Source organism: Alexandromys fortis, unplaced genomic scaffold (genome assembly GCF_014885135.2).
Source record: "Alexandromys fortis isolate MF-2015 unplaced genomic scaffold, M_Fortis_MF-2015_v1.1 scaffold_22, whole genome shotgun sequence".
Classification (NCBI taxonomy): Eukaryota; Metazoa; Chordata; class Mammalia; order Rodentia; family Cricetidae; genus Alexandromys; species Alexandromys fortis.
This window is the reverse complement of record NW_026067900.1, coordinates 3,371,197-3,395,785: the sequence shown is the minus strand read 5'-3', so window position 1 is coordinate 3,395,785 and position 24,589 is coordinate 3,371,197. Positions and strand designations below refer to the sequence as shown.

The window sequence follows — 24,589 nt, the reverse complement described above, 5'->3', positions numbered from 1 at the left end:
CTATGTGTAGGCAGATAGGGTGAGTCATCAGCCAGAGGAACATGTCAGGGGTGGAGGGAGTAGGGGACTGGGGAGGGACACATCCCCAGTGGACCTCAGGAAAACAAAGGGACAGGCTTGTTAGGAAGCGGTGACCAAAATCCAAGGACCTGAATGAATGCTGCCAAGTTAAGTTTGGCTACAGAAATGGTGGAATGTGATTAGACCCAATACTCCTATTTACCCGTTCACCAAAACACAAGACTTAAAAACAGGTCTACAAAAGCCACTTGTGAAGGTGCATGCCTGTAATCCCAGCTCTTAGGAGGTGGAGGTGGGAGGATGGGAAGTTCATCCTTGGCTACATACTGAGTTTGAGGCTAGGCTGGTCTGTATGAGATCCTGACTTGAAAGAAATAAAAAAAAAAAAAAAACAATCAAACAAAAAATGAGTCGGCATGGCCTGTAAGAGGGTCCTCACTAAACTAACTCCTAACCCCACGATGTAAAATTCGGGTGCCTTAAGAGCAGAGCCACCCTCTCTTTTTGGCACTCTGCTCCCCAGATTAGCATCTCTCTTTTAAGCACCTCAGCCTCACCCAGCTGACCAACTAGTTTCAGCCTGCACAGCAGAAAGAACTATCAGGTAAACCATCTGTTGATGAGAACACTCTATGCCAGGGCCTTGGCTCCCATGGCGGGCTGGGCCCTGGCACCACTGAGAAAAAGGCTCTTTCTCAGGCAGGTGTTTCTGTTTAAGAAAACAAACCAGTCCAATCCAAAGAGACTCAGAAAGCCATACCTTCCTTCAGCCAGTCTGAAGTAGCACCTGACAGTGGTGGGAAAACAGGAACTGCCCCAGCGCCTCCCTAAATGAAGGGAACGCACTGTCTCCTGTGGCCTTGAAAACAATCAGTGAGACTCACCCTGCGGGCACCACGCTCTCAGGAGACAAAGTTGGCAATGAAGGAATCTTTGGAGTCATTTACATGTAACATAAAACAGATAGTCTGTTTTACAAGTAATTTGTAGTTTTGTCTTTAAAAAAATTAAAAACTAATAACTAGATCTTATTACATTTTCTTGTTCTGCTTCAAAAAAAAAAAAAAAAAAACGAAGTATGGCAATGACCAAAAAGTACAAATAAAGTTGTTTTTAACCTTTATTCTGTAAAAGAAAAGTGAAACACATCGTTTGCAAAAAACTCCGAGGAAAGATTTCACAGGCAATGCTCTAAACAGCAAAAATACACTTCGCCGAGTTAAAAAGTGCTAGTTCCAGAAAGCCCAGATATTCATTTGCACAGAGCTTGTTGGGACTTGGCTGGTCTGCAGGGAATCCAGCCCAGCACTTTCAAAGACACACCCACTTGGCCAGCGTTAACAAGACACAGCATGTTGTTGGGTTACCCCAAAACAGATGCCTAGCAACCACGATGAATCAATGGGGATGGGAATGACTCCAAACCTAGATTTTTAGTCAGAATGGGTGGGGGTGGGAATGTGGAGGACTGGGTTTCCCCACCACAGTCTTTACTCTCTTATTGTAGTTCCTGGACACCACGGTCTACAAACCACACTAGGATTTTAAATAAATAATAATAAAAAAAAGCAAGAATGATGGGAAAGGGAGTTCCCACTGGACCTCACCCTCTAACCCTCTAAATCATCTTTAGTTAACAGAACCTTCTTGAAGGCGCATACTTTCCCCCTTAGCTTTATGGTTCTGATTAATACTTGACTCACAGGGCCAAGTTAAGCCCCAGGATTCCTGGAATTCCGCCCGCACGCCCGCCCCATGGCCTCAGCAAGAGGCCCCTGCAGCGCTTGCTCTAGCCTGTCCCTCTGGCTGTGGGATCTGAATCAATATTTGTCTGCTAGCTACAGATACTGATACTTCTTGCTTTGGGAGGCCCTCCTGATAGACTTGGAGTGGGTGGAGAGAGACTAGAGTGGAAGAATGATGTTATTTGGCATGAGACACGGTCGGCCTTGGGAAATGCAGCCTGAGCACCTATAATTCAATCTCAGTGTCTTATAGCCCACATAGTAGGCTTCCAACTGGGCTCAGTTGCCAGAACAAGAAAAGCCCAAGTTTGAGACACTGCCCCACACTCTGAACCTTCCTCCTGGTTTAAGTATGTTGTTTCTTCTCTCTCTCTCTCTCCTCCTCCCTCCCTCCCCTTCTCTTGTCTTTAGACAAGGGTTCTCATTTAGCACAGCCTAGCGTCAGTTTTCTAGCCAAGGATGATCTCCAACTTTGGATCCTCCTGCCTCCCGATTTTAATACGGTGCTGAGGATAGAATCCGAGCCTTGTGTACGTTGGCAAGCACTCTACCCACTGAGCCACACCACCCATCTTCAATACTCTCTTTGCACAGGCGCACAAACGCACACTCACACAAGCTCTCTCCACCTAAGTCAGGCGAGACCACTGACTCTTCTCTCAGATGCTCAGGACTACCTGCTCCTCTGCCAGGAGCACTCGATATCAGTGGGCATCTAAGAGAGACTGTAAGCTCTAGGGAATCATAGCGGAGAGCAGCTTTCTCAACCACCCTCCTTGCCCAGACCTCCCGCTAGTCTTTCTGCACTTGTGAAATACCAGAGTAGAGAGTTTGGAGGACATCTTCCACACCGTCCAGCCGTGGGACTTATGACTTACTCTTGTGTCCTGACTCAGAGGTCTGACAGCTTATAGTCTCACTTAGATGGCAAGTTGGAATGTTCACACACTGGTTCTTTCTGGTTTAAGTCTACGTTGTTCTTTTCCAACAGAGTCTCCTTTCTCAATTTCCCCTCTTTACCTAAAACTGAATGTTTAAAAAAAAAAATCCAGGTCCAGTTCCACTCATTCAGACTTGGGAGCTCCCATTCCCAGCCTCTGAACATCTTCAGACAGCCTGGCAGATGATGTTAGGCCAGCCTCTGCCCATTAGTGATAAGCAGCTGGTACCCAGCCCCATCTCCACATTATCTGGATGCTATGGCCCTAGCTCTGCCACAGCACAGCATGGGAACCAGAGCACACACAGGAACAAGCAGAGAGCCAGGCAGCAAAGAGGTAACCTGAGGGAGATAGCTGTGAGAACCTTGTAACTCCTCTGAGCTATGAGTGTCCTCTGGGTGTGGCCAGGAGACAAAGGGCACTTACAAACGGTTCCGTGTCATGGCCACTCCCTGTGGTTACAGTGTCCACTTCAAGTCTGGGATTTGAACTAAGACAGCTTGGGTGCTGCAAATGGATATACCCTAAGAAGATCTGAGCTCAGATGACTTAAAAGCGTCAATGTGCACCCATTAGGGAACATCTGGAGATCACGTCAGCGGAACCACCCAGACTCACCAGTCCCCTCAACGACATGGATGGGGGCTGCCTCTCGAGAAACAAAAGGAAACCCATGCCAGACTGCAAATGGGTGGAAAGAATTTCTGTTAAGGACTGGAATTTCCTCTCTGGTGGCAGGCCCACAACTAGAGGAGGGTGTGACTTGGGGGATTAATTGTAGGTGCAGAAAAAGAGTCAGCTTCTACTCAAGGCTCACAGTTGATTCTGCAGGACAGGTTTAAGCCAGTTGATTTAGACACTTCTTTGGGATGAGCTCAGCTCCATGTCCAGGTCTGAGAAACAGCTGTGTACAAGTGGGGAAGGGAGACCCAGCCGGGTTGGCGAGTAGATATTAGTTTAGGAAAACAGAAAATGTCAAATCCAATTGCTATCTCTACAACTACTTCATTTAATCTTTTTCTCTTTCCCCAATAGATTCAAAATCTCAAAAGCAAGGCCTGTGTGTGTGTGTGTGCAAGCGCACAGAGAATGCACACGCATGTAGATGTGTGTCTAGTTCGCTGCTGTGTCCTCAGTACCATAATTGGGACTGGGACACAGTGGGCACCTAACAGACAGGTTGTTCATAAGACAAATGGACATTTAAAGCAGCCCATAGTGCATGGGATTCCTTTTGTAACATACCCACTCTCCCCCAATGAAACAGGTCCCTGCACTTTGCCCAAGCCAAGAGTTAAAGCAAAAGTTCCCATCAGCCCTCACACACATTAATCCAGGCCCAAAGTCGCAGGGAGAAGCCACAGTCCTCAGAAATCAATAGCAATTTAGAAGAGTGCCTGCCTTGCCAGGAAAACTACTTAAATCAGAACTTAGCCAGGAAGCCGATGGCCAAGACTGCATGCATATCTAATGCTAATCAATAGAGGGGCTTTAATAGCTCAAAGACACAGGATGTGAAACATGGAGACACCAGTCCAAACCCAAGCTCTCAGCTAAAGCTGTAAGCGTTAGCAAAACTTCCTGAACTCTACCACACCAAACAGGAAACCCTCAACAGAAAGATGTGCCTAGGGGGTTGCCCCTGCCACAGCCGTGGCCATGGGCACTTCTAGAGAAACCCCTGGGTAAGCTGTGGACCCAGTGAAAAGAGACAGGGCTCTGCCCTGGTCTCATCTGCCATCTTCAAGTTCCCTGACTCAGATCCACAAGTTTCGGCAGGGCGCTGCCGAAATGAGGAGGAAGTGGGTGTGGGGAAGGACGGCAGGAGTCTCCAAAGCCAACGGAACGCGGCAAGGGGACAAGCAGGGGGAAAAAAATCGGAAAAGAGGCAGACACACGTTTTCAATTAACATGATTTAATCAAGACTATCATCAAAACGAAGGGGGGAAAAACCTGAAACGACACCAGTGACTTAGTCTTCCTATCCACAGACCACTCCTCGCCTTCCCATCTTGTATCCTGCTCCCCTGCCACTGGGCAGCACTCAGATACAGGGCAAAGTATTTTTTTTTTTCTTTTTTGAATGCTAGTTTGGGATTCCAAACACCTTCTACAGAGTTCTTGAGGGAGTGGCAGGGGAGTGGCTTCCCCAGTCAAGTTGTAGACTCACCTAGTAATGTCCCTGAGTTACAGGTTGAGGACCTTGGATCCCAAGAGTTTATGGTTGTTGTTAAGGGCTGGGGCTGAGTATGGCAAATTACTACACAAATGAGTAACTCTTTCCGGTTCTGAGAATGAAGACCGGATCTTGTGTACCCTACTAGGGCGCTCTACAAATGAGCTAGATCATCAGCTTCTGGGTTTTTTGAGACAGTGGTCTCACTGTGTAGCTCAGTTGGATTCACACTCAGGACCTTGCTGCCTCAGTCTCCTGAGTGTGGAGATTACCGCAACGTCTCAACTAGCAGGGGTTTTGTTTGTTTGTTTGTTTGTTTTTTCATTTGCACGACGCTGTGTTTTCAGTGCGCTTTACTATCTATTTTTGAATGAACTTGTTTTCGGAAACCTCCGATAACTCAGTGTGGGTGGCGCTAAGAACAAGAGTTCGGAAACCACTTTTATAGATAAAGAAACTTTTGGAACCACAGCCCTCCGGGCCAGCATTGGAACCTGCAGCCCAGGAGCCACGCCCTTTTCGATAGATCCGGTCAATTGACTCATGGTGGCATCAGTGCAGTCAAGGCAACTTTCCCTACGGAACCACCCGGGGACACTTCCTTCTGCACGCGTTCCAGAGAGTGGCAAACTCCACAGAAAGAATGAAATCTGAGGTCGCTCTCCTACCAGACAATCTAGAGTTTGTGACAAAGACTGAGATGAGATTGTTTTATCGGTAAAGGAGAACACGTTACTCAAGACTTGAAGTTCAGGTCCCCCCGCACCCCCGGCCCTCCCCTGTACCCCGACTTCACAAAAGTACGTTTGTCAGCTGCAAGGAAATTCACCTGAAATTGCAGGAGTTATGGTTCAGAGTGAGAGAACGCAGTGCAGAAAGCGGAGGGGAAAAGTCCACAGATTTCACCGCTGGGCCGCAGGCTCCCTAGCGGCCACACCCAGTCCCCCGTTGGCACCTAGCACGTCTGGAATGCCGCATCCCCTGACTCTCCGCCCCACACAGGGTCTCCCCGCTTCCCAGAGGACCTCGGGGGGAATCACGCCCCCCCCCACCTCTGCCCTACACCCCCCAGGCGTGGTATGCAAAGAGACGTGTCACGATCCCACGCGGGACACTTTGCAACTCTACTGCAGGACCCGCAGATCGCCCAGTGGGGTGGGTCCTTCTCCGTGCCTCCCAGGGTCCCCATTGCCGGAGCCTGTCTGCTTCCCGTTCAACACCGCAACCCCGAGGCCATAGCGGGCGACCGAGCCGCACCCCACTTACCTGGGCCGGGCGCCTAGCGTTGAGAGCCTCCCCAGAAGCCGAGCGGCCCGGCTGGGCTGGGTGGGGCTTTTATACCCGCCCCATCCTCCCTGCGAAAGGCCCCGCCTCCCCTCCCCTCCCAGGCCTGTTCCCACCCAGCTCCGGGTGATTCACCCTCCTTGGAACGCTGCCCAGGCCCTGCCCTGCCCTACGTGACAGCCCCACCTCCTCCCCAGTCCCATCAAGCCTCCACCCCCTGACCCCCCCCCCCTTACTCCTAGGGCACAGGACCCAGGGCTCAGGCTGGCCTGAGTAATTAAGATTTCCGCAGACTTGCCCAATTCACTTCTTCTTTTGCTTCTAGGCTTTTAGGTAATGGAGGGTAGAATTGTTTCAAGACACATATATTTGGATTCCCCTGAGCTAGGCTGTTGGCGCCCAGCTCTCCATAACCGTCTGCAAACATATTAGTTTAACCTCTGGTCACCAGATGGAGGAGCATGGGGAGGGCGGGCAGTTCGCTTGAAACTGACCTACAGGGCCTTGGAAACCAAAGCCACAGGGCAGGGAGGCCTCCAAGCAGTCAGGGAGACCTGGAGGTGAGGCCTGGAGGTGCCTCCTTCCCCCAGATAGCAGAACTTCTGTGCTTTCTACATCCCAGGACTTCCTACCGTCTTTTCTAATGGCAGGTTTTGGCTTTTTGAGTTGTTTTGTTTTTTGTTTTTCCTCATTCCCTTGACCAATTGCTTCTCTGGTTTCTATTGTTTCTTTTCTAGCCTGCTTTTCCAGGGGAGTCACATGGACAAGGCAGGAGTGAACTACGTTTGTGTGTGACTGCCCACACTACATCAAAACTCAAGCTAGCAGAAGAATCCGGAGCACCATTCACCATGCTAGGTCTTTAAGCTCCCCCCTTCCACCTCTCTTTTCTCCTGGTCCTAATGGTTGTAGGTCGCCCGCTACAACCTCGGGGATGTGGTTTCTCAGGAATGGTCCACCTTGTTATTTGAGACAAGGTCTCTCTTTGGCCTGGAGCTCACAAATTATACCAGACCAGCTGGTTCAGGCTCTTACGCTTGGGCCAGCTGAGCCATCTTCCTAGCCCTCCTGACTTCAACATCTGTTTGAACTTCCCACCCGAGTCTCAGTTCACTCCTAGGAGCCAGAGGAGGACAGCCAGGGGAAGAGATACTTGGTACAGTGCCCAATGTCACACAGCCAGTTAGCTGTGAAGCCGGCCCTAGCTGGGGTCTCGACACCCAGCTCGAGCTCTGAGTTGCCCAGCCCTGTCTCTAGGAGTTGCACACAAGCCCCAGTAGAATGACAAGTAGAAAACGCCGTAAAGTTTTTGAGACAATGTCTGATTTGCAGTCACAGCTCTTCAATAGGGACAGCTTTAAAGACAGAAACCATGTTATTCTGTCGACTGGGTGCAAACACCTTGGAACATAAGAAGACGCAGGCAGGCACACCATGCCTGCAAGCTGTCGTTATTTCTCCACCCAGCCCCACAGGCCACACACTCCTGCTTGTGTGTGGGAATGGAGCGGAAATGACACTTGACTGACATCATGTGAAATGTAGGAAAAGCCACCAAACATTCTAAAGAATTTCTGGCTTATTCTGGACATCTGGCAAAGCTTAACATATATGGCTAGGCTTCATTTATGCCCTGCTAAACTTGTCAGTGACCCCATTAAAAAAAAAAAAAAGAGGCAGTTAGAAGTCATACGTGGCTATTTCTGAGGAATGCGAGACCAGCTCTGCTAATGTGAAGAGCTTCTGCCTCACCATTCAAAGGCTGTCTTCTTCCGTTGTTTCCCTGAGGCAGTTCCCTCTACTTCACACACGGCCGGCCGACTGCCGTGGGTTAAACGCTGAGGAAGTCTTAAAGCGCTGAGACGGTCTTCAAAACACCATGCCGAGTCTTTCTGGATCTTAAACTATTTACACCATTTTCAAACTTTTTATTTTATGTGTATGAGTGTTTTTGCCTGCATGTATGTCTGTGGACCACACACTTGCCTGGTGCCCTTAGAGGACCCTGGAAGTGGAGTTAGAGACTGTTGTCAGCCACCATGTGGGTGCTGAGAATCAAACCTGACTCCTCTGGAAAAGAAGCCAGTGCTCTTAATTGCTGCGCCGTCTCTCCGGTTCTCTGGAGTCTTAAGATAGATATCTTTGCACAGCCGCATCCTTGTTTTCTTTTTTTTCCTTTTTTTTTATGTTTATGTTTCTTTTTATTTATTTATTAAAGTTTTCTGTCTCTTCCCCACCTCTGCCTCCCCTTTCCCTCCCCCTCCCCCAATCAAGTCCCCCTCCCTCCCTCGTCAGCCCAAAGAGCAATCAGGGTTCCCTGCCCTGTGGGAAGTCCAAGGACCACCCACCTCCATCCAGGTCGAGTAAGGTGAGCATTCAAACTGCCTAGGCTCCCACAAAGCCAATACGTGCAGTAGGATCAAAAACCCATTGCCATTGTTCTTGAGGTCTCAGTAGTCCTCATTGTCAGCTATGTTCAGCGAGACCGGTTTTATCCCAGGCTTTTTCAGATCCAGGCCAGCTGGCCTTGGTGAGTTCCCGATAGAACATCCCCATTGTCTCAGTGTGTGGGTGCCCCCCTCGCGGTCCTGAGTTCCTTGCTCGTGCTCTCTCTCCTTGTGCTCCTTATTTGGACCTTGAGATTTCAGTCCGGTGCTCCAATGTGGGTCTCTTGTCTCTGTCTCCTTTCATTGCCTGATGAAGATTAATATTCAGGAGGCGCATCCTTGTTTTCATCTTTGTCCTGAAGCTACTTAATTTGGAAACCACTGACTATAGTTCTGCTTGGGAAGCAAAGAGGTCTCTCTTTTGTGTGCACCTTTCTTCTTGTCCTGTCTCCTTGGCATCCTGCATTCTTTCTGGAGATCTCACTGGTTCTGATGTTAGTCCATCGGACACACATTTTATCAAAAGCCAATTTGAGGGGACGCTTACTGATACATATTTGGGATAATTTGGAAATCAAATTGACCATTGCTAGGCAACAGTTGTATTACACTGAATGGATAGTTAATAAAATTCCACAAACAGGTCAGGTGGGTGGGGCAGGGGTGGGAGAGGTAAAATGCTTGGCTTGAAAACACAAGGGCTGGAGATCAACCCCCAGAATTCACATTAAAAATATGACTGTGGTATGTGTCCTTGTAATCTAAGCATCAGGGAGTTGAAGGAGTGGAAGGGGAGGGGGAGGGGGCGGGCCCTTGGGGCTCTCTGGACAGCCAGCCTACCTTACTTGGCCAGTTTCTGGCCACTGAGTGATCTTGTCTCAAAAGAGTGCTCTGATGCCGGGCGATGGTGGCGCACGCCTTTAATCCCAGCACTCGGGAGGCAGAGACAGGTGGATCTCTGTGAGTTCAAGACCAGCCTGGTCTACAGAGCTAGTGCCAGGACAGGCTCCAAAGCCACAGAGAAACCCTGTCTCGAAAAAAAAAAAAAAAAAAAAAAAAAGAGTGCTCTGGTCTCTATGCACATATGTGTGCGTGCACACACACACACATCACTCACACACTTACATGCACACAATACACACGCTCACATGCACATGTACACAGGAAAAGCTCTTATTCCAGTTGGACGACAGCACTTTGTAAAAATGTCAGGAAAGCTATGTGGCCAGGCTAACCTCTGAAAAGCGCAGTTTTCCCCTCAGCCGAACTAACTCTGGTCCCCTACGGCTCTTTGAGATAGTGGTCACTTCACAAGCTTTTTACAAGCCTCTGCAGTCTAGCCACACTGGACTTAGAATAAGCTCTCAGACAGAGTCTGTTAACCTTGTGTCATGACCTAAGCCACACAGAGGCCACCACGTGGCCAAACCACAGTTTCTACTCTGTTTTAAGATACATCTGCAAGAAACATCTGTGGGATGCCAGTGTCAGACGTCACAGGGCCTTACTTCCCCACTGGCTTGATGCAGAGCAGCCAGAATGAGCTTGCTAAAAAGCACTCAGGGTTTTTGTTTGGTTGGTTGGTTGGTTTTTTTTTTTTTTTTTTTTTTTTGTCTGTTTGATGAGGGTTATTGTTTGTTTTTTTGGAGCAGTGTCCCAGGCATCTCTGACTGGTCTTGAAGTCACAGCTGAGGTGGCCTGGACCCCTGATCTTCCTGTCCATGCTTCAGAGCTGGCCTTACAGCATGCACGACCACTACTGCGCTTTCACAGTGCCAGGATTGAACCCAGGGCCTCGTGCACACCGGGCAAGAGCTCTGTCTACTGAGTGCATGCCCAGCCCTCGACGACACAGCTCTGATAATATAGCCCACATTCTTGACATCTTTTTCTTTGACTCTGAGGATTGTTGCCAGGACTCAGGCTCAGCCTGTACACATCTCTCTTCCCTGTTTCAGTTAAGTTCATTCTTAGGCCAGTTCACAAGGATGCTTCCTGAGCTAAAGACAACCTAGTTCTTCCCTTTCTTTTTTTTTTAAATAGTATTTTATTTTATATGTATGTGTGTTTTGCCTGCATGCATATTTGTGTACCACATGCATACCTGATGCATGAGAAGGCTGTAAGAAGGTGCTGGATCCATTGGAATTAGATGGCCAGTCATGTGTGCACTAGGAAATCAAACCTGAGTTCTCTGGATTAACAGTCAGTGAGTAATCTTAACCACTGAGCCATCTCTCCAGCCCAGTAGCTTAGTTCATCTTCATCTCCCCCACCTTGGTTAATTCTGGCTTTCTCTATTTATTTATTTATGAAGCATTTTTTTTCTTACCCCCCTTAATGGGGGAGTAGGATGTGAAGGGAGCGGGAGGAGGGGAGGGAGCAGCTTAATTCTTAACTCGGTGCACTTCACTTCAACTGGGGGAATGGACAGTATTGGCAACTGAGCCCCAGGCCTTGCGACATGCCACACAGTGTCCTGTCACCGAGCTAGCTCCCTCTCCAGTACAGATAAAATTGGCAAGTCAAAAGCTGAACATTGCAAATCCTACCAACTACTATCATGTATTTCTACCAGCATTTTTCTTATTTTTATTTTTGTTTTTTTGAGACAGGGTTTCTCTGTGTAATAGCCCGAGCTGTCCTGGAATGAGCACTGTAGAACAGGCTGGCCTTGAACTCACAGAGATCCACCTGTCTCTGCCTCCCGAGTGCTGGGATTAAAGGTGTGAGTCTACAAAATGTTGGTGGCTCTACCAACATTTTAAACCCAGTTTGGCACAAAATTATCTTGTATTTGTATTTGCACCAAGTCAAAAACATAATTTGGTACACGGGACATGTCAGTCATACTCCTACGTCTGTTAAAGAAAGGGTAGTATTTTTCATAACGTAAAGTATTGTGGTGAGGGACTGGAAAGATGGCTCAGCTGTTAAGAGAGTGTACTGCTCTAGCAGACGACCTGAGTTTGACTCCTAGCACCCAGGTAGGAGCCTGTAACCCCAGAGTCTGTAACCACAACCGCCTGAAACCCCAGTTCCGGAGGTATCTGATGCCTTTTGCCAGACCTGTAAGGACATGCAGACATGTGGGAATGTCACTCATGGTGCATATACCCCCTCACAGATACATGCAAATAAACCTTTCAAAAATGTAGTTAGTAAGAAAACATACAGAGAAGATCACTTTACTGTCAACTTTACTGAAGGCTACCTGATGTATTTTGGATGTTTTGAATATATTTAAATCTTAAATACTGAATGTATCCTTTAAGCTGGGGTTAAAAAAAAAAGAAAAAAGCTAAACAGAATAAGATTAGTAATTTGATTCTATTCATGTTAGAATGTATGTGTAAATACAAAAATGTGTGTAGGTGTGTACATGTATACACACACATACAGATATACATACATATCTATCTATATAGATATAGATATATATGTAAATACATGGGAGAATAGATACCAAATGGATAATGGCTACCTTTTGGAAAGTACACATCAAAAGAATGGTCACCTTTAAGCCGGGCGATGGTGGCGCACGTCTTTAATCCCAGCACTCGGGAGGCAGAGGCAGGCGGATCTCTGTGAGTTCGAGACCAGCCTGGTCTACAGAGCTAGTTCCAGGACAGGCTCCAAAGCCACAGAGAAACCCTGTCTCGAAAAACCAAAAAAAACAAAACAAACAAACAAAAAAAAGAACAACTGACTAGACCGAAGATGTGGCTGAGTNACAAAAAAACAAAAAAAACACAAAAAAAAAAAAAAAAAAAAAAAAAAAAAAAAAAAAAAAAAAAAAAAAAAAAGAATGGTCACCTTTTAAACAAAGTTTTTAAAAATTAAAAACATTCATTTTTATGTGTACAAATGTTTGCCTGCTTGTATGTCCATACAGAATATCCATGCAATGTCTGTAAAGGGGAGAAGAGGGCATTGGATTCCCTGGAACTGGAGTTACAGGTGGTTGTGAGCCACCATGTAGGTGCTGAGAACCAAACTTGAGTCCTCTGGAAGAGCAACTTGTGCTCTGAACCACAGAGATATCTCTTCAGCCCTCATTTATTCATATTTTGAGTAAAGTTTCATGTTTACCAAACTAGATAGTCTGGAATCCAATATCCACCTCCCAAATGCTGGGATTACAGGGTTGTGCCAGCTTGTCTAGTGTTATGTGGCGCTGAGGATGGAACCCAGGCTTCATGTATACGAGGTAAGCATTCTGTCAACTTAATTAATTAAGGTACACATTAATATTTAACATAGTTGCTCCCATAATATTAGAAAGAGTTGAGAAAAGAAAACAGATAAAGAGCCAGGTAAAGGCGAGCTGCCTTCTTGGACTGTAAGATTATGATAGACTATGCTAGGATTGGGGGAACACTCGAATCTTTTTTTTAAAAAAGTGTAGAATAGGTAGTGGGGGTGCACGCCTTTATTCCCAGCACTCAGAGATCAGGGAAAGCCCAATTATTAAGAAAAATATCCCTGGATACTGGACAGGTGGGAGCACCCTAGCATGCTCCACTGACAAAGAAAACGCTGCAGAGCTAGGAAATGCGAAATACGGCAAAACTCTCACTTGAGGTTGATTCTCTACTGGTAATTTGTGATTAGACCAACAAGGTAGGGTGTACATCTAGAGTTTATGAAGAATACAAATGTATGCTGGACAATGGCTCTAACAAGATAACGGGCGGCATGACGTTTACAGGTAGGGTAGAATTGATGCCTTTAGTCCCACAACCCTTGTATTGTGTTGTATCTTTATCTCCTGGCACTAGGCATGTGTGCCAGGCTCCACTCAGATGAGAAGCTGCACATCTTCTTTGTAAAATCCTGCCCCTGGCCAGTGTGGGCCTCCTAAAGCTGTCTCCATGTAGAGGGGCCGACTTGGTGGGGATGGACTCTAATGAGTCCTGGAAGCCATGGACTTGGAGTGGGAAAAAAACTAGACCCTTAACATGCACAGTGTAATACGTTTAGGTCTAGTGATCTTCTACATACATGTGCACACTGATACACAGAAACAAGTTTTATTTATTCATTGAAAAGGCCAGGTATTTTTCTAAGTGGAAGTGCTTTGAATAATTAAACTCTGGCTTAACAAATAGATCAATAGATCAGGTTTTTTTTTTTCAAATATAATTAGTCTTCCTCTTTCTTGGGTTCCTTTTCTACTCAAACCACAAACAAAGAGCATCCTTGTGTTAGTGAACACAACTGACCCTTCACATTCGTGGATTTCATATCCAGGTGTTCAAACACCTGCTCACTGGGGACCTTTGAAAATGAATCATGTATCTGTATTGAGCATAAACACTATTCCCTAGACAACTACTTACAGGCTGCTCACCTTACAAACGCAAATACCATGCTACTTTTTAATTTCATATTCACTTCTCTGGTCTCAAAATATTACGGTGTTAAATAAAATCCAAGTGGTGTTGAGTTGATTTTTGTTCACCTTTCAGTACCTCAGATGAAGCAGAACTAAACCCCAGGAGTACAAGGATACCATCTTACAAAGTTAGTACAAGGCACTGTTTGAAGTCGAAATGTGTACATGGATTGTAGGGCACAGGCACCAGCTCTGAAGAAGGCAAGTGAACAAGGGGATCTAGCACCCAAGTCATCTGGAGAGAGAAAGCAGGATGGTGAAGAAAGGCCCCTTTTTCTTTTATGGTACTGACTGAGAATCTGAGTCCAGCAAGGGACCAGAGTAGACAGTCGCTACTTGGATGCCATCAGTGAAGCATTAGGTCAACACAGGTTAGGCAACTGGCATTGTTGGGGATGGGATGTTACCCACTAGAATGGAAACAAATGGTTCCAGTTTCTGCCCAGGCTGTTCCATCCGGTCTCTAGGATTTCCTCTTGTCTGGCTTTCTCCGGGTTTTCATAATCAGCAATGACCTTGTTCTTGATGAGCCAAAGACTGGAAGATCTGAGCGTCAGCAACTGTAACTTCAAACACTGGGCTCATGTCAACAGTGTCTGCCCCCAGCTTCCCTGGGAGACAAGGTTGGGAGCCACCAACATCATACATGGCTCCTGCTATTTCTCCCATTTGTTTCCAGGTACCAAGAGCCTTCCACTACATTCTGTGGTCAAAAGAAGCAGACATGGCAGGGAAATGAAACCCAGATAGTCTATCACTGGGTCATTTGAGGGGGTTCTGGCTATAGGAACTACCAGGTAGGTTGATGTGGTCATGGATTGGTATGGTATCCCCAACCTCAGACTTGGGACTAAACTTTATAGCTGCATTGGTGACCACACGAGTGTCTCTCTCCAAAAGCCAGAAAACCCTCACTGGGAATGTCAACTTTCAGAGTGGCCACACTGTATGCATTTACAATATGTCCTGCAGCATCACACAGACATAAACAATGCCGGAACCGAAACCCCAGTTGACCACCATAACCTGGTCCTGTGCTTTCTGGAAGGCTAGGGGTCTCAGTGTGGTCAAAGATCTAGGCTACTGTTAATTTATCCATTAGACTTCCTAATCCAGAACCACAGGTCACTGCCAGTTGAGACTGGTGCTCAGTGTAAGAGAGAAGCCATCCTTAGCGTTCTAGAATCCTCACATGTAAATCTGTCTCCACGGGTTCATCAATGCATTATGGACTCTGTCTGCACTTCTTTGGTCCACTCTGCTCTGTCTCTGGATCTAGTCTACATAGCGCTTCTGTGTCATCTTAAAGAAAAGATTTGAGCATCTTTAGATTTTGTTATTCATGGGAAGGGGATCCCTGGAACTCACTCCCATTGGAGAAGAACTGACTATGTACAAAAAAGTCAGTGCTTTAGTTCATACTCTTTGGGCTACAGAACCTCCAACATGTTTTTAGACACGATATTGTTTAAATGTGTATCTGTGACTAAAAAAAAGTTTTTAAAAATCAAATGAAGTAGAATAAGGATTTGTTATTATTATTTGAGACAGGGTCTCTCTTCACAGCCCTGGCTGTTGGAATTTTCTATGTGGACCAGGTTGGCCTTGAACTCACAGAGATTCACCTGCCTCTGTCTTCTTAGGTGTTGGGATTAAAGGCTTATGCTACCATGCCCAGTGGGCACAGCATGATTAGAAATAAGAGAGAGTTGTTAAATATCCTTAATGTACTAGATTCCTAATAATATGTGACATGCCTGTGAGAACATAGGTAGATAACCAGGGACAGGAACATAGGGTAGAGACACACGCTAACACCCTATAGGCACGGGTCATAGGCACGGGTGGGTGCAGGGAAGAATGGAGCCCTGTTTTGTTACTCCTAAGGCCAGAGCTGATGCAGAGAGGCTAAAAGAGGATGCAGGAAGCTAAGGTGGAGCTTGGCTGGACACCAACAGAAGCCTAGGGCACTATGAGCCATCAAAATCTAAGGAACGAGGGCAGAACAGAAAGAGGAGGTGAAACTAAGGCTCCACAGCTGGGAGAACAGAGAATCTGCCAGAAAAGAAGTCAGAAAAGTGGGGACAGGTTTCGGGTGGGCTAAGTGGGGGCTTCACTTGCTTCTGTGTTGCTCATTCAGGGTGGCAGAGGTCAGGCCTACAGTGGATAGCTGCGACAGAGACAAAGTCAGCTCTGCCATTTCTTCAGACAACAGAACCAAGAGAGAACAAGGAAGAAATGGAGACTTAGGGAGGAAGGGGTGGGTGAGGGAAAGCCCAGGAAGTGGATACTGTGAGGCTACGGCAGAGGAACAAGGGTGGTTCCTGCCCTGGGGTTTCTTACCTTCCCAGTGTTAGTCTCTCAGAATGTAGGAACAAAGCATTTTGGCCCAGGTTACTTCTAAGTTCCTTACAAGCTCCTAAATTAATAAAGTTAAGCGAAGACAGTGTCTGAAGTTTTCTAAGGCTGTTAAATCAATCACTGAATGATTCATACTCCAGCCTTATTACTCAGGCAACTCAACTTCAGCGTCATCCCTTTGCTCTCCAGCATCTGCTTTTCCCAGGGCACTGGGGATGCCTGACGCTTTCTAAGAGGGTGGGTCTTGGGACTGTGGTAGAAGCTAAGGCAAAGTACTGGGCAAGCTGCCTGCTCGACCCTCGCTGCACCTCTTCTCTCTCTGCACTCATCCCTGCATTCCAGGGCTCCACTCCCTGATCTTTAGACCGGCCAGATGATCTCACTGGTCTTTCCCGACTCTGGTTTCTATGATTCATCAGCTATAGCAACTAGGGTGGGGTCAAAAATACAGCTCCAGCCTCAGGTTATGCAGCCCAAAAGGAAAGACTCAAAAGGCTGTTAGGAGTAGAGAGAAAGAGGATTTTTCTTATCAAAAGTTTTTTTGTTTGTTTTTGATTTTGTTTTGCGAGGCAGTGTCTCTCTGTACCGCTCTTGCCGTCCTAAACTCGCTATGTAGACCAGGCTGGCCTTGAGCTCACAGTGCCTCTGTTGAGTGCTAGGATTAAAGGCCACCACACCTGGCTGTTATCAAAAGTTTTACAAATATTTTTCTACAAAATTTGAGGCAAAAAAAAAAAAGCGCTTATCCTGTGACAGGTGGAAGGAAACATGCTTGGTTTTGATCCTCCAGGAGCTGTCAGGATCAATCATCCAATATAACCAACATTATACTCCACCAAGTGCCAGGCACCAGGCAGGGCTGTGTGACAGATGGACAACAGGAAATGCCTCCTCCACAAGGTCTCATGGGAACAAAAAATTATAGGCTGGTTGGTAAACGTATCAGAAAAGAAACACAAGTGCTCCAGGAACACAGAAGGAAAAAGACTAGCTCTGTGAGGAGCCGTTAACCACTCCTTTGCAGCCAGTGCCTCAGTTACCCAGTATTCTTTGAAGTTATTGCACAATAGAAAAGTAAAAGAGGAAATAGAGCACACACCCACGCATTCTGGACAGGCAGGAAGTGGCCGGATAGAGGTGTGACTGCTCACTTTACACACCCCATCCTGAATAAAGGCTGGTGGCAATGTTGGTCACTAGGGATATGATTAATCTCTCCATTGTGAGACTATCTTCCTCTGCTTAAGGATTTCTGTCCAAAGCAAATCCTGCTCATTGGAGCAGAGTTTTGAGGAAAAGCTAACGGTCATCCCCAGCCAAGGCAGGTGACTAAGAGGGCAAAGGTTAACAGGAAGAGAGAGAACTGCCCAGCTGGAGTTAAAGGTATACAAACCCACAGCCAGGACCTGAGTGCAGGATACTAATCTATGAATGCAGCAGGATTGCCTTCCTTGTTTTAAGGGACATTCGGTCATTTTGATGTGAGGGTCAAAGCAGAGCTCTATCAACCTAATCAAGCTTTTACAGTTGCTGATACACTGTATAATTTTAAAAATGAGCAACTCTGTTTAAAAAGTTACTAGTTTAGAGGGCAGGAGAAAGTGGAAATGTGAGGGCTGGAGTGGAATCTTCAGTAGTGACGTGTCTACAGAGAATGAACTGACACACCAGGGGACTCTTCAAAACCAACACTCCAAGGCACGGACAGGGGTGCACAGCTATTCACAGCAGGTGCAGTGGGCATAGTAGTGCCAGCAGAGGCAGGAAGATCAGTTCATGGCCTCTCCATCAAATTTCAGGCTGGCCAGGGACTCCCTAGAGAGCCAAGGGCAACCTTGAACTTCTATTTCTCCTGCTTCAACTTCCTCACTGCTGGGGTAGCAGACACGTGCCGCCATGCGGAATCATATCAGTATTCTTTGAAGCTATTGCACAATAGAAAAGTAAAAGAGGAAGTCGAAGTGGGTGCTCTCCACCAGCTGAGATACAGCCTCAAATCTCAGTCGTAATTTTTTTTAGGTTTATTTATTTTTACTTTGTGTGTATGTTTTCCTTACATAGATGTATGTATTTCACGTGCAAGTCTGTTGGATCCCCTGGAGTTGGGATTACAGATGGTTGTGAGCCACCATATGGTGCTGGGTATTGGACTTGGGTCCTCTGCAAGAGCAACACATGTTCTGAACTGCTGAGGCATCTCTCCAGCCCCAGCTTTCATTTCTTAAGTGACTTTGTTGGGAAATCACCAGCATCTCTTCAAATGATGCATCTGGAGCTCACTTCTCCCCTAGAGAAGGTGTGGAAAGAAAGCCCTGCTTTATTTAACTCTTTGCTGTCAAGTAAACACAGACATCTTCCATTGTCATAGAAAGGCTGTGGGACTCACCTCCCTTTGATTTACCCATCCCTCTAGGGCATTTGCCACTGAACCTCGAAGCCAGGGCATAGCTGCATTCCTACACATATGGCAGATTTGGTTGGCACTAAAGACATAGGGTGGTGGGCTTGCCAGGAAAAAGTGATTTACAACAAAAAGCAGCCTCCCAATGCTTCCCGCAGATCCCCCTCATTCCCAGCCTGTTCCCCGTTTCTTGTACAATGATTCTCCTTAGAGAAGGTCAGCCAAGTTGCCTACCTTCCTTCCCCCTCCCATGAAAAGTTTTTGTCTAACCCCCATGCCATCAGAATGCCCCACAGTGTTTCCGACACAAGTTCCCCCAGCATATCCTGCAGGCCGGCTCCTCTCTGCTTCCCCATAGGTGAGGCCTTTACCCCACTGGTGACCTACCACTCTAACAGCTCATGCATGTCTCTTCCTCTGCAGTGTTTGTTGTGCTTTTTCTCCTTGCTTGAAATTTCCAAAACGCCTTTCAAAGTTTAGCCCCGATGGTAATACCCCTCACTGATTCGGTCTGACATGAGGACTTCAGGGATTAAAAAAAAATGGAAAAACAAAAACAAAACAGGCTTGAAGAGAAAAGGGATGGATCGTGTCCACTGGTAGGGTTGAGAGTCAGCCTCAGAGCTGCTCCCAACCTCACTTCCCATCACTCCTTTGTCCAACAGTTGCCAGCTAGGGGGTTTGGGGGGGGGGAGCCCAGTTGGTAAAACGCCAGTTGTGCAATTCCCCAGAACTCATGCAAAACAGCTGGGTGTGGTGGTGAATTTGTAAACCCAGCACGAGAGGAATGGAGGCAGACAGATCTCTGGATCTTGTTAGCCTTGCTGATCCAGAGAGCTTCAGACTCAGTGAGAGACCCTGCCTCAAAAAATAAGGTGGAGAAAGACTGAAAGATATACTCAAGGTTGACCTCTGGCTTCTGAACACACACACACACACACACACACACACACACACACACACACACAGAGACATTCTCTCTTCTCTGTCTCTCTCTGTTTCTCTCTCTGTCTCTCCCCCCCTCTTTCCTCTTTCTGTCTCTCTGTCTCTCCTCCCCCTCTCCCCCTCTCTCTGTCTCTGTTTCTCTCTCTCTGTCTCTGTCTCTCTCTTGGCTGTCTACCTCGAAGCTCATCCTCTCACATTTCCTCATCCCTCAGAGCTGACAGTCTTAGCCTGCTGGATGTGAATTAGCTGTAGCACTGGCTGCTGGGAGGCAGAAGGCTTGGCTGTCAGCAAACTCAGCACTCCCCTGGATACAGAATGACATTTTGGCCTGAGGCACTTACTAAGTTACATAGTCCTAGCTCCTTCTGAGTAAAAGTTTCCAGGCACTAGGGTATAGCATTAAAAAGAGCCAAACTGAATTAGGAACTGACCAACCACTCTATTAGCCTCCCCACACACGCTGGGATGCAGAGATGGTCAGAACTAATGCTCTGCCATTTAACAACTTCTTCAGCACTCTTGCTGTACTCTGAAGCAACTGAATGACATTGGAAGTCGGAGCTGGACAGAGAGGACCATCAGCTGCCTGCGGAGGCACAGGGAAGTTAGAACTCTCATCACTTTTGGTGGGGCAATGGGCAGACATACTTGCAAAATCCATCCTGTTGCTGTTTTGCATTATAGTCAATGTATTTGCAGTATTGTTGGGGTCCTAGACTACGTAGTTAAAAACAAGACACTAATTCCACAATATACAAACTAGATATAAAATACACTATATCAAAAAAGGATTTATTATTATGCATATAGTTGTTTTGCCTGCATGGCTGTGTACTACATGCATGCAACTGTCTTTGAAAGGCAGAAGGGGGGGCACATCCTGGAACTGGAGCTAAAGACAGTTATGAGCTGCTGTGTTAGAGCTGAAAATTGAACCGGGGTCTCTGGGAGAGCAGCCAGAGCTCTTAACCATGAAGCCTTCTCTGTAGTCTGAAAACATTTTATTTCTTAGTTGTACAGCACTATTAACTCACCCAATAAAACAATCTTAAAGCCATCATTTAATCTGACTCTATTTACTTTATAGCTTCCATTACTGAAGATGCATTCAGTGCCTCCCAAATGATCAGTTTTTAATTGACATTAAATTTGTATGTAATAATGGAGTATCATCTTGTGTTTTGAATCATGTAAACATTATGTAATGTTCAAATTGGATGAGCATATCTGACTCCTTAAGTGTTTGGCATTTCTTTGAAGTTAAACTGTTTAAAACCTGCTCTGAACTTGCTGGAGTATATAGTATATTATCTGTGGAGCAGTGGCACAGAAACAAAGGTGAATATTACCTCGCAGGAATTATAGAATCAGTAAAACTGGCGCTGGACACAATACTGTCTTTATTTATTGGAGTCCTAGCTAATAGGTGGGATGAAAAAGAAGGTTACAGTTTAAAGTCTGTCAGCAGTTTAGGTTGGATGGAGGTCTGTGGAAAGACCGGTTTGCAAGGCACTCACTGGCACGAGAACATTCTGAGCCTGTGGTGAGTCTCTGAGAGCGGAACAGAACAGGTGTGTTCTCAGCAGGCCGGGGAATGCAGATAAGCTTTTGGCCCTCGGTGGTGCTATTACTGGGAGAAGCAGAGGCCAAGTATTCAAGTTCAGACAAGCTTTGCAGCTGGGTTTTGAAGAGGTTTCAAGATATGTTATCTCCCAATTGTTGAATCTAACTGGAATCTTCACTTTAGCTCCTCCTTTTTTTTTTGGAAACAGGGTCCCACTGTGTAGCCCAGGCTGATTCTGAATTCATGTTCCTCATGCCTCAGCCTCCCAAGGACTGCTAGGACTGTGGATGACATGCTCCACCCACACCTAGCCTTCTGTGCCTGAACATAGAAATCTATTCTTGTTAAGACTTTCTTGAATATGTGTATGTCTTTGTATGGGTTTGTGCAGGTGCCGGAGGTGATCAGAAGAGGGTGTCATCTCTCAGAGCTGAATTATATATTGAACTGCCTGATATGGGTCCTGGGGTTCTAACTCAGGTCCTTTGCAAGAGCAGTACAGGTTTGCTGAGCCATATCTTCAACCCCTGGAACTGTACTCTTTTGACAGATAACAACCATGGCCTTTAGTCTCTTTCTTAGTGTTCAGCTTCTCATAGAGTTGAGCACAAATGAAGATTGAAACCCAGCTTAATGTCCATCAAGAGATGAATGGATAAAGATAACATAGCACATATACACAACACAGTAGGTGGAGTCCATTCCACCAAGTGTCATGGCAGCCACAGGACAGAGGAGAACAGATGGGTATATGGAGACAGGTGAGGGAGTGACTCTTTCCAAATGGAACCTTCATAAGTAGTATCTTGACCTTCTCCAACTGTCTTGTAGCTCTGTCCAGGGTCCATGTTTGTCATACTTATAGTTAGACTAGTCAGGTTCTTTAGATACCCAGGACTGTATTTTGCATAGATAGGCAACCTTCAACCACTTCAAAGAGCTGTAGAATATGGCATTTGAATAACTTAGGGTTCTGTTGATGAGACACAATTGCTCCTGGCAGCACTAATCTATTCCTAAGAGAATATTGAGTACCAAAGACACTCCACTTGGAGCTTGTTTTCTTCTTGGCAAAACTGGACTTTGGGCAAAGAACTGCCCATGCATCGACCACTGACAAAATGCATGATATCCAGACTGGACAAGCAGGATACAAGAAAAAGACTGTCAAATCTTGCCAAGACAGGGTAAGATGGTTTTGAAAATTTTCCTGTCTCTTAAAATGGCCTGTCAGTTACTCTAGCCCTTAGCCAAAGTTGATTGCTCTAACATTTCAAATGAGACTTTGGGTGATTGTCCAGGTAGCCAGTTGTCTCTGTTATTTATTGTACATTTTGGAAGTTGCTTGATTGTATTTCCTGATTACTCAAGTAATATTATTTACCTTCTCAGGTCTTCTATGGGGTTGAAGACTAGATAGTCGTAGTTAGTTTCCTCTCATGACTTAGCCAAGTTATTTATAATACAAGACATAGACTCCTTAGGATAGGATAATTATTGAAACATTTATTACATGTTTCTTGCTCGATATTATTTATGCTGTGTAATTCTAATTTTTATACTTAGTATTTGTTCTTATTGTATATAATTTTGTATTAGGCTTAGAACTCTCTTATTTAAACAAAAGGGGAGGTGCTGTAGGGACTCCTTCAGCCTTTAAGTACTCTCCCACTTGGGCATGGCCTCTCATAACATAAATGCCAATGTAAAGTGTATGCTCCCTTTCTCTTTTGGCTGCTGAATTTGGTTGCTGTTCCCCATTTGAGCAGAGGACTGTGATCTGTGAGTCTACCCCTAAATAAATAACCCTTATCATATTCAATTCTGAGCTAGTGTGGGATTTTTTTTTTTAGTGTGTCTTCAGTGTTCACCAATACTTACTGCTGCCTGCTAAATTCCTCACTGTGTGTCCACTATATCATCTTGCAGGCAGATGTCTTGAAACGTGTTCACAAGTTCACACTGTTCTAAAACCCAGCTCCTCTCCCCTTGGTTCTTTTCCTGGTTACAGACCTACCCTCCCACATACTGCTCAGTGCATCTCTTCTTGATGCTTCCTTCCTCACCCCTCAGCTCTCAGCTTGCTGTACTGCTGCTGCTTCACACGAAGAAATCTGTGGATGGTTGTTGAGTCTAGTAACATTCCCCTCGTTCATTTCCCCTAAAATCCCTGACAATGGAAACAGTACCTTTCAAAAAGATCTACTCTGAAATAACTCTAAATTCATACAAACTCTACAGAAATACATATAAGTATACACACTGTTCTTGTGTATCAGACATCAACCCTCCCTGCTACCATTTCCACACCTAAATCTTCCAATTTGTAAGTAAATTACAGATATCATGTCTCATAGCAATATACATGCAGGCATTTCCTTCCCAAGTGTGAGGCACTTTCTGGCAACCACAATGTTAAAACGAGACTAGACTTCATTTACCTTAACTCACCAACCTACATGCTCCAAGTTGAGCTGTTCTGGCAATACTGTCCATTAGACCAGGAACCAAGTCCAAACCACAGTCATGAGTCACATTGAGGTAGTGTCCACAATCAGAAACATCTTGATAACTGTGGTAGTTTGAAAGAAAATGGCCCCAAGGGGCATGGCACTATTAGGAAGTATGTCACTGTGGGGGTGGGCTTTGAGGTCTCTTCCTCAAACTTTATTCAGGGTGACAATCTACTTCCGGTTGATTGCATATTGACCTGTAGAGCTTCTTCTCCAGCACTATGTCTGCCTGCATGCTGCCTTGCTCCCCGCCATGATGATAATGAACTAAACCTCTGAAACTGTAGGCTGACACCTCAATTAAATATTTTCCTTTATAAGAGCTGTGTGTGGTGTTTCTTCACAGCAATAGATACCCTAAGACAACAGTCTTTCACAGGGAAGACGGGATTCCTGAAAATCCCCAACCACTTGTTTATAGACTGTCTCTGGTTTGGTTTCTCTGGGTGTCTCTTCATGATGGACACCTTTATGCCAGGAAAATGCCACATTACTTGACGCTACTTTCTCCTGAAGCAAACTAGGAAACACACCTGCTGTGTTCCTGTATCTTACTAGTGACAGTGTTCTGTCTTAGGACAGTTTCTTCAATTCTAAGTACACTGATAAACACACTATATTCACAAAATAATAAACAATTTCCGGGGTGATTCTTTAAGTAAGACTATATAATTGTTCCCATTTTTCACCAAACTCTCATTAACTTCAATATCTGTTGACTGCTAAATAATGACTCTAGGATTACAAATGGGTGATTTTTCTAACTCTATCATTCCTTTTGTCGGTTTGCCCACTGTGGAACTGAATGGCCCCCTCCTGTTTGTATTGTATGAATATGTAACCATATTCATT

At 45.8% G+C, this 24,589-nt stretch overlaps 1 protein-coding gene across 5 annotated transcripts in view; it reads right to left on the bottom strand.

Moving 5' to 3' along the window:
- The window catches only part of Anxa2 (annexin A2), a 248,184-nt gene that overhangs the window by 33,106 nt on the left and 190,489 nt on the right, over window positions 1-24,589 (bottom strand). Inside the window, exon 1 of one of the 5 annotated variants that reach the window (XM_050125349.1) lies at window positions 6,151-6,218. The exons of 3 other annotated variants lie outside the window; for them this stretch is intronic. The gene's annotated coding sequence lies outside the window, so the exon portion shown is untranslated. Of the gene's footprint in view, window positions 1-6,150; window positions 6,219-24,589 lie in introns of those variants that run through there. One more of the 5 variants, XM_050125317.1, reaches the window with a different exon arrangement.